Source organism: Melozone crissalis, unplaced genomic scaffold (assembly GCF_028551555.1).
Source record: "Melozone crissalis strain CALT ecotype California unplaced genomic scaffold, PUWL_Pcris_2 ptg000351l_1, whole genome shotgun sequence".
NCBI lineage: Eukaryota > Metazoa > Chordata > Aves > Passeriformes > Passerellidae > Melozone > Melozone crissalis.
Genome location: NW_026536098.1, coordinates 198,029 through 207,733, shown reverse-complemented (window position 1 = coordinate 207,733; position 9,705 = coordinate 198,029). Strand labels below are relative to the sequence as shown.

Below are 9,705 nucleotides of genomic sequence, written 5' to 3'. Positions count from 1 at the left end.
GCATGAAGCCTCAGTGAGGCACCAGGGCCTCCTGTCAGCAGGAGGGGAAGGGAGATCAGAGTTGTTGGAAGAATACGTGACTGAAGGCTGAGCACAGGGTTGGTGGTGCTTTGCATGGCTCTTGCATGACACCCAGGCTGGCTGTGGCAGTGTAAGCTAACCTTTTGTTTTGCATCAGGCTTTATGCCAGAGCCAGCCCCTTTCCAGCCTTTGGGGTGATTACAGCTGTTGCTGTAGATTTCCCTCCCTCCTTTTTTTTCCAATAGCTATTCTACTCCAGCACCATAGGCAGGCAGTGATGGCTGCCTGTAGCTAACAAGACAAACTGAGATCTGCCTGCAGAGCCATAGGAAGGTGTCCCTGGGCTTGTGAGACAGGCCAGGACAACACAAACGGAGGCCACAGCCATGCTGTGCTTTCAGTTGAGCCTGTGGTGGAGCTGCTGTGCTTGTGGTCAGCATCTAGATGGGGCAGGTGACATATCTATCTTAGCTGGGACAGAAACAGAAGTGCAGCCCTTGCACAGCATCCTTCTGATAGGCTATGCTAAGCTCAGGGGCCTGCAAACTGGCCCTTAAGACCTAGGTCTCCACTCCTTGCCCAGATCCCCAGCCTCAGGGAGAAGGACTTGGGTTTAGGAGCCATGGCTTTTTCTTCCATCAAACTCCATTAAGAAAAAGTCAAGTTAAGCAGTTTATTAACATTTAAAATACTGTACAGCATGTAAACCAAATATCCCCCTCCCCACAACAATCCTGTGCTCTCAGCGGATGCTCTGGTGAGGAATACTGCTTTTGGCACTGTTTGCCTTCTCTTTCTCCTTCTTCTTTATGGGATCCATCTGAAAACAGCGCCAGAGCCACAGTGTTTCATCAGCAGCTGCTGAGGCCACTGTTGTACCGTCAGGGCTCATGGTCCGGTTCAAGATTCTATCAGTATGACCTGAGGAGGAGAAGGAATGTGCAATCAGGGCTGAGCTGATCAGCACATGCACATTTACTCCTGTATGCTCCCATGAGCCCTGCCAGCTTGCATAGCTGTTCCCCCAGTGGCTGTGGCAGCGTGATTTCAGACCCCAAGCACACACTTGGATCAATGGTATCTCTTCCACAGCCCCGTGGGCATGCTTCACTCCTAGCAGCATGGCCCCGGATACTGTCCTGTATCAGTGATGCTGCAGGCTCAAACCAAGGAGTGCAGCTGCCTTCAACCTCTGACAGCCCCCCCCACCCAGGCCCTGTCCACCTATAGTAGGAGTCTTAGTATCTGTAAGTAAACCAGAAGGGGGAAATATAGTAGGAGTCTTAGTAAAATATCTGTATTGTATATTGAATATCTGTATATAGGCCTTGCCCTGATAAGCCCTGGTTGTTTTTGATGGCTGCAGCTGCAATGTCCTTAATTGGGCTGCAGCTGTAGCTAGTGAAGATAACTGGGATAAAAGGGGCTGGGCTTGGCCAGTCAAGCTGAGCTGACAAGGAGCCCTGACAAAGAAGGAGCAACAAGCAGGAGAAGAAGTCAGAGCTGTGAAGAACTGCCCCCAAGAAGTATCACCGAGAAGGTATGAGACTTTAGAAATACGATTGCAACAGTATGGGGCTTTAGAAATGCAACAACAAGATAACAACATCCACCTACCTTGCAGCTCTGCAACCTTGGTCATTGTTGGATACTTCCATAGAACCAGCTGATTCTGTGCAAAGCCATGGCCTGAAATGAGCTCCTTGTAGTTTGTGGACCATAGGATAGAAGAGACCTGCAAAGAGGCAGTAACACAGGTGAGACGAGGTCCTTGTGCTGATGCTCACCACTCGGAGGCGAGCATGGTCCCCCTCCTTCCCCGTGCCTCTGGGCCTGAGGAGCCAGCAGCTCTGTGGAGGTGTGCTGCCAGAAGGTGTTTGTCTCCAAGCTGATGTTCATCTCTCACCTGGGAACAGGTATCAACAGCACTGAGGCGGGTGCCAGAACACACCTTCCAGATGCGGACATGTCTGTCACTAGTGCCACCTCCAGTGGCCAGAACATTCATCTGCCATGGGCACCACGCCACAGCCTGAGAGAGGAGAGTTCATTTTAAAACATACAAGAGGCAACCTGCACCCAGCCAGTGCTGCATGCCTGCCTTGCACACACATATCCGCCCGTGGCAGCTCTGTGCTCACCTTGACAGCACCCTGGTGCTGAGTGAAGGTCTGCACAGGAGCAAAGTCTCCATCCCCACCTTGGCTGCATGGCCAGACGTTCGCCAGATTGTCATTGCCTCCACTGGCCAGGTAGCGGCCATCCAGAGACCATTTGAGTCCACACCTCGTGTGTGTGGCCAGCAAGGGTGGCCACGTGATGCTCAGCCACTCGGACATCGTGGTGATGGATGTGCCCAGTCCGTGCACCACTGCAGAGAGAAGAGAAGGCTTGCAGGGTCAGGCTGCACATTTTCACCCAAATCCATTTTTGTTGTTGCAAGACTGCTATCCCTGCCACTGGGTTTCAGCCAGTGTTATCAGCAACACAGGTTTGTTGGTGTGAGTGAAACACCCACACAAGCTCTTTACAGCTTCAGCACAAATTGCAATACAGGAAAGAGGCCTTCTCCTCACAGCCCCAACAGATAAGGCTGGGTAAGAATCCCAAGCCAGGACAAACTTCTCTCTGCCATCCCTAACCCATGCCACACATAGATTGAGGGATAGGAGTTTGCAACAACTGGAAACTGCCCTTGACCCACTGCTTTACCTGGAGAGGATGCAGCTGTTCCAGCTGAGGGTTCCCACACGGCCACAATGGCTGGTCATGGTTCAGAGACGTTTCTGCTGCTCAACGTCCCATAGCTGGAGAGGCAAAGCAAAAAGTTCTTCAGAAGAAACCCAATCCTGTTTCTATGCCCTAGGAACCTCACTGCACAGGCTCTGGCATTCAGCTTTCTCAGTAAGGGAACAGAGAAAATGTGTATCTCATGACTATAGCACAGAAGGTAATGCTGCTTATCAGAAAACGCCCAAACCAAACCCTGCCTTGCACACAGGGCAGTTCCACCCCACACCAGGGAAGACAAGTCAGGTGCATGGTATCCTTCCTCTGCCAGCCAAGGTTTTGTGCCCAGGCCCCGCAGTTCTCTCACTCCCTTGAAAACACCTCTAGTTTTACTCCTGCATTCACCTGAATCTCAGCACTACTTGTGCCAACAGCAAGGTAGTCTCCTTCTTTAATCCATGACACAGAGGAAATGTAAACATCTGGATGCTCCATCTGCAGCAGGGGGACAATCTCCCTAGTAGCATGATTCCACAGATAAACAGTGTCGTCCAGAGCCACTGCCAGGAAGTTCTGGGAGCTCCAGTCTACGAGATTCCGATCTACAATTTGAAAGAGCAATGCAGGTCACACCATGCTTGGCTAGAGAGCCCTGTCCTTCACCCGTGCTTCTGCAGCAGGTGCGGGTGCACACGTGCACACACACACACACGTACAGGTGAGGGGCAGCCTTCTGAGTGTCACTGTGCCCAGCTGCTGGGGCCAGGTACCCTGCTCCAAGGCATCTACACAGTGCCCTAGACCACTGTCCCTGTAAGGCCGCACAAGGACACTGCAGAAGTGGTCTGTGCTAGCCTGGGTACACAAAATAATACAGACAGCCCAGTTACACTGTCCTAGGAACAGCAATCCAATGCAGAATGTTCTGGATGCCCAGCACTCAGCCCTGCAGCCTACTTACAGTAGTCGTTGAACATCTCTGGTGCATCCAAGACCCGGTCTGGCTTTGAGGGAATATATCTGCTATTCTTCCTGCTGGATCCAGGTGCCATTTTCTGACTGTAGAGCACTTTCAGGTTATTCTGATAGCCTGTGTGCAGGGGAACAGGTTTGTTAACCTGAGTTAGTTTCCTCCCAGCTGAGTGCTGCTCACCCAACTAGGAATCCCTTGGAGTGAAAATAAAGTCCTAAGAGAAACACTCACAAGCCTGCCGTGCACGAAAATCACTGGCAGAATGAACTGCTGAACAGGGGTGAGCTACAATTTCCTCATTCATGGAAACAAATTTAACAAACACTTGGGTTTTTGAATGCCATTATATTTAGTTGCAGTTTAAGCTAGAAAGTGCACAGCAGAGAGTTTGGTGCTCTTACAGACTTCATGAAGGTTTGGAACCTGCAGTACAGGTGACTGTCACCGACATCTTTTCATAAAAATCCTTTCTTTAGGATTTTTCTCCCTTCTGAGAAGCTGTGGCCTCAGCAACAAAATGTAAACAATGGTTATCTGCTGCTGTGGAATGCAACAGATGGATGCGGGATCGGTCTTGGGTGAAGGTTTGGATTTACTGACCACTCACAGCAGAGCTGGGTCTCACCCTCTGCTGAGACACAGAACTTTGTTTATTCATTCTTTTTCTATTCTTAGCCTAGCTAGCTTCTGAGAACTTTCCTTCTATTTCTTTTAGTATAGTAATAATGTAATATATATCATAAAATAATAAATCAAGCCTTCTGAACATGAGGTCAAGATTCTCATCTCTCTCTTCACCCTGAAGCCCCTTGCAAGCCCTGTAACAGGTGACCAACTGGCAGTCATAGCAACTCTCCTAAATAAATTCACTGTAACTGTTATGCCCTCCCTTGACCTCAGGAACCTTAAGAAAGGAGACTCCAGCCTGTACAGCTCTCAGAAACCAGTTGATTTCTCCTGTGACCACACACAGAGCCTCTGCGTTGCTGTTCCCCTGACCTGACCTCTCCTGCTGATTCAGCTCACACACACCCTGTATCATACCTTCTGGAGCATTCTGTGGGTTTCCACTGAGGTGGAGGATCTTTGCCTCTTCTACATCAAAACCATTCAGATTCACTGCCCAGGCTTTCTGTTGCTCCTACAGAGACAAATCACCCTCAGTGCAATGCATTTAAAACAATTCCCACACTGCAATTTAAACAGACACCTAAGTCCCCTTCTCTTAGAATCTGAAGATGTTTGACTGTGCTGCAAGGGTCAGTCACACAGAGGCAGGTCAAAGCAGTTTTCCCTCAGACTTTCATACATCATCCTGCTCACATTTTCAAACAATGGCAAATTCAGTGTCATTGTCAGTGGGAAAAGCCACAGCCACAAAGTGATCAAACGCTTCATAAACAGATTTCAGAACACAGTGTAAAACATTCCAGAAGTGTTCCCTGTGGAGACATTGTCCTAGAATAGCTACCACCAGCAGTTTCACTTCGCATAGGCTTACAGCTTTGCATTTTTGTTGCCTGCTACATTTTAAAGCCTCATTAGTCAAAAGCTACATTTTGCTACCAGAAGCAGCATAGGCTTGGAGTGCATGGCAGTCTCTACAGCTTCAATCTCATCCTAGGCTCCTGAAGCCCAGAGCTGCAAGTAGTGATGGCTGGGACTTGTCAGTCCCGTGTGCCCCCTTGACAGAACCTATAGTTTACTGCTCTGTAAAGGGGCAGGAAGGAGTAGCGGTTGTTGAAGTAATTGTAACTTAGCAACATGCTCACCTTCTTGGTAGGGGAATCCTCAGCAGGGTCATCCTCTCTTTGCTTAGGAGGAAATTTGCCATCTCCATCTGCATAGTGCTGCGGTTGGGAAAGTAGCGATCCCCCCCAGCCTTTGTGGGGGTGCTTTGAATTTTGGATCCAGATTTACCTGCATTCACATATGAAAATATTGTCTTACAGCTATTTAACAGCCTGTATTAGAGCTTTCATGGGAGCAAACCCAACACTCCTCCACATCACACCCACCAGACAAGTAGGACTCTGAGGTCTCATGCCACCCAGTCACAACTAACTTATATTTTCCTCCCTGCAACCAAGTTGGTTAGGGACCGTGTGCACTTGGGTCTAGTGCAACAATTCCAGAGTCCAGAGATAAGGGGAAGATACTAAAACGCTCACAGGATGTAAAGCTGTCAGCTGACAGTCCCGCCCACACTCATCCTAGCATACAGCTGTGCCAGCAAGGCTCAGCTGGGCGAACAGCAGCTCGCCAGCCCCAGTGCTCAGAGCTCTGCCCCTCATGCTGGCAAGGAGGTGGGTGGCTGCCAGGAGCACAGCCCGCCTCCTCCGGCCTGAGCAGCAGCCGGTAGGGCAGCGTGGCAGGGAGCCCAGAGCCCCGTGGCTACAGACAAGCAGCCTGGGCGAGGCTCCCGCACTCAACCCCTGCCGCTGGTGGCCGGCGCTCATCGGGTGTCTTGGACGGCGTCTTGCTGGAGCTGTGAGAGCGACTGGCCGGCTTCACGGGCGACACACCGACGGGGCTGGGCCTGGGGCCGCTCTCCTTGGCCTCGCGCTGCCATCGCGCATGCGGCGCCTTCGGGATCAGCGTGTCCAGCTTCAGCAGCCCGCGCAGGTCCGCCTCGAACAGGAACTGCGCCATGGTCCTGCGGGCGGGCGGCATTAGCCGTACCCGCCGGCCGGGCTGAGCCTACTCCAACAGCCCCGCCAGCCTCCCCACCACCGCATCGTGCAAGCGCTCCGGCGCTCCTCCCCACCAACGGACACCCACACTCTCCCCAGCCGCTGCTTCGGACACTCCATCAGCCGATACGCCCTCCCTCCGCTCCTCGGGGGTCCTTGATCAGCCGGCACCCCTTCCGGCCGCTCTTTGGGGCTCTCTCGGATAAGCGACATTCTCCCTTCCCCTGCCGTTCAAGGGCAATCTCGTCCCTGCTCTTTCTCCTCCCCACCGTGCTTTGCCTCCGCCCTGTGCCCCTGGGGCTGCTCCTGGCCAGGCAGCCTCGGTGGGAGCCAGCACTGGCTGCAGCCCCAGCGGGCCCCCCAGGACAAGGCCCAGCAATTAGGAGGCCAATGAAAGCTCTGGGCAGCAGCAGAACCCTCAGCAGAGTTCTTTGGACAATCAAGGACTGGCCACACCTACCCTGCAGCCTCACTGGCAATGTTTCCTATGTACAGTAGACTTTCAAAAGAAGCTGTTTGAGGGAAAGGTGAACTAAACACTCACCCTTTTCTCTTCCAGCAAGTCCAAATTCGGACACAGCATAAGATGAAGATGAGCTCCAAAACAAGCAGGCCTGCCAGGAACCTTAGCCAGCAGCCTGTTCCCTGACAGAAACCCCTTCCAAGGCCCTTCTGGGCATCAGGAACACGTGCTGTGGTTCCAGCTGCTGCACCTGTGGGAGCAATGGGGAGGGTCAGCCCGTGCTGTGCTGCACTGCTGAGCTGGCAGCACGGTGGATGCGGGCAGGACGTTCTCCGTTTCCCCCAGAGCTGGGGCCTGCAGGCACCTTGCCGCCCCTTGGCACAGGCTGTGCCACCCAACAAAGCCCAGCAGGCCGGGAGGAGAGCCCAGGGGCTGTGCGGAGGGCTTTGCTCAGAGGGACACGGGCCAAACCCATCCCTGATGGTTCTGGGTCTGGCCCTCGTTGCGCCGTGACGGCTCCCCCAGCCCCAGGACACAGAGTCAGGCCCTGTCAGGACCCAGTGCAGCCCCTGCCCAGTCAGGAGCCAAGGCTGGCTCTGGCCCTGGGCTTGCGGCAGGGCTCCCGCTCGGGGCTGCTCCTGTGCCTTGGGCCTCTGGGCACTCAGGGCCAGCTCCGGAGCAGCTGCAGCGGGAGGGACGTTGGTGCACGAGTTCCCTTTTGCCGGGGCTGTGAACGAGCTCCAGATGCCTCAAGGCCTCCAGAGGTGCCCATAGCTTTGGCTGTTGCTGGGCTGTGCAAGGGCAGGCCCTGGAGGAAGAGCTGCAGCCACACAGCCCTGCCAAGGGCTGAGCCCGGCTGAGCACGGCACAGCAATTACCTTCTGAGCCTGTGCCCGTGCCCATGCCTGTGTTTGGCTTGGCCTTCCTTCCTGCAGCAGGGGCTGCCAATCGTCCTCTGCTTCGTTGTGGAAACACCTCCTTCTGTCCGGCCTTTTGGCCCATCACTTGAGAAACAAAAAGTACACCTTAACAGACGGAACAATTCTCCATTACTTTGATGGCATGTTCAGGACTTCATGCTTATGCAAAATTGGGTAAAATTAACAAATCATGGGGTCTTTTTCAGCTGGGCCAGGGCCCACCCTCCTCCAAACAGATGCCAGTGCTGAGCAGAAGTTGTGAGTGGATCATGCAGGGCGAGGGCACACACGTGCATGGCTCTGTCCTGGCACCTGCAGCGATGCCCCCCTGGCTGAGCTTTGGGCTCTGAGCTGGCAGCTCTCCCAGGGGAAAGGCCTTGAAGTACCCTCACCATCTCCCAGAGGCTCAATCTTGAATATGGGCTGGGAAGCCAGATCACCTTTACCAACAGGCTCAGCTGCAAAGAAAGGCAGGACACCACAGCTCCAATGGCACTGCTGAAGATTCTCCTTCAGGCCCGAGTGGCAGTGAGGGCACCTGGGTGATTGGTGCCCTCCAAGGCACTCCCTTCGCTCTGCCTTCCACTCAGGAGCAGGGCCTGGGGGACCTCGTGCCTGCAGTGGCCCCACACTGGGATGGAAGGAGCCCCTCACGGGGCAGTCGGGGCAGAAAGGACTCCCTGGAACTGCCAGCACCTCCAAACCCAGCCCCAGGCAGGGCCAGGGCTTGGCAGAGGCAGCAGGAGCAGCTCAGGCTCCCTGGGGGCAGCAAATGAGCTGAGAAAGGCTCAGCCCCGGGGCACAGCCCTGGGCCCTTCCCTCTCTGCTCTTCTCTGTGGCTGCACAGAGCACACAGAAGGACACAGTGGCATTGCACAAGGGAGGAGGATGGACAGCTAAATGCTCCTTCCTCCCACTGACAGCGATCCTGTGGGATCACTCAGGGCTCCAGAAGGGAGCAGGGCAAGGTTTCCAGAACTGATCAACCTTCAGTGAAATGTAAGGGAACTGGCTCATGAGTGAGCTCTTGCCACACTGACACGGATTATTCTGTCAGCAAAGGTACATTCAGAACCTGCCTCCAACATCTGGCAAGGTCTTCAAAGTACCATTCACCAGCATTTCCAAGTAATCCAAGTCACGTGCCAGTCGAGAAGGGAGCACAGATCCTACAGAAGCATTTCCATGGTGTGCTGGGATCCCCTTCTGCCTTGGGGAACTGGGCACTGCAAGGGGGTCCGGTAAGGCTGTGGGAGCCTGTGCCTCCTGGTCACTCTCCACGCCCTTTGCAGGTCCGGTGCAACATGCCTGCAGGGGCAGCTGGAGTAGCCCAGGGCCCTGGGGCTCTCTCCCTCCCACACAGGAAACCCTCACTAAATGCTTGGGGAGATCTGCAGTGCCACAGCTGTCGCTCCCAACCTCCGTCCCTCCCTCCTGCTTGCCCACCTGCCCATGGAACAGCTCCCACAGCCCAAGGGGCACATGGCCAGGCCCTCTCAGGACACCCTGGAGCCTTGCTCTCCCCCTCTGCCCTTTCCCCACCATGGGTACCCCGTGCAGCCGCTCCCAGGTTTCCAGACGTGTCTCCCACGGAGGGAGCCCAGCAGGACAGCTCAGTACCCGAGTGCCCTGAGCCTGCTCGGGATAATTCCTCTGGGCTGTGCCCGTCTTGTCCGGGCTGTGCCCGCAGTGCCAAGCAGCGGAGAGGGCAGCTCAAGCCTCAGCAGGGCTCAGGCCCAGAGGCACAGCAATTACCTCCTGTGACTGTGCCTGGCATCGCCTCCCTTCCTGCAGGAAACGCCACCTTCCATAGAGCCCCTCTGTCCATCCCTTGAGAAAGGAAGAGGCACAGCTGGATCAGATGGAATCACTGCACATCCAGGAGGTGGCCTCTTCAGGAGGCAA

General features: G+C 54.3%; 1 pseudogene; it reads right to left on the bottom strand.

Annotated features, from left to right (window-relative positions):
* Nucleotides 1-763: 763 nt before the first annotated feature.
* LOC128949964 (cell division cycle protein 20 homolog) lies at nucleotides 764-6,376 on the bottom strand (annotated as a pseudogene).
* Between the last annotated feature and the right edge of the window lie 3,329 nt (nucleotides 6,377-9,705).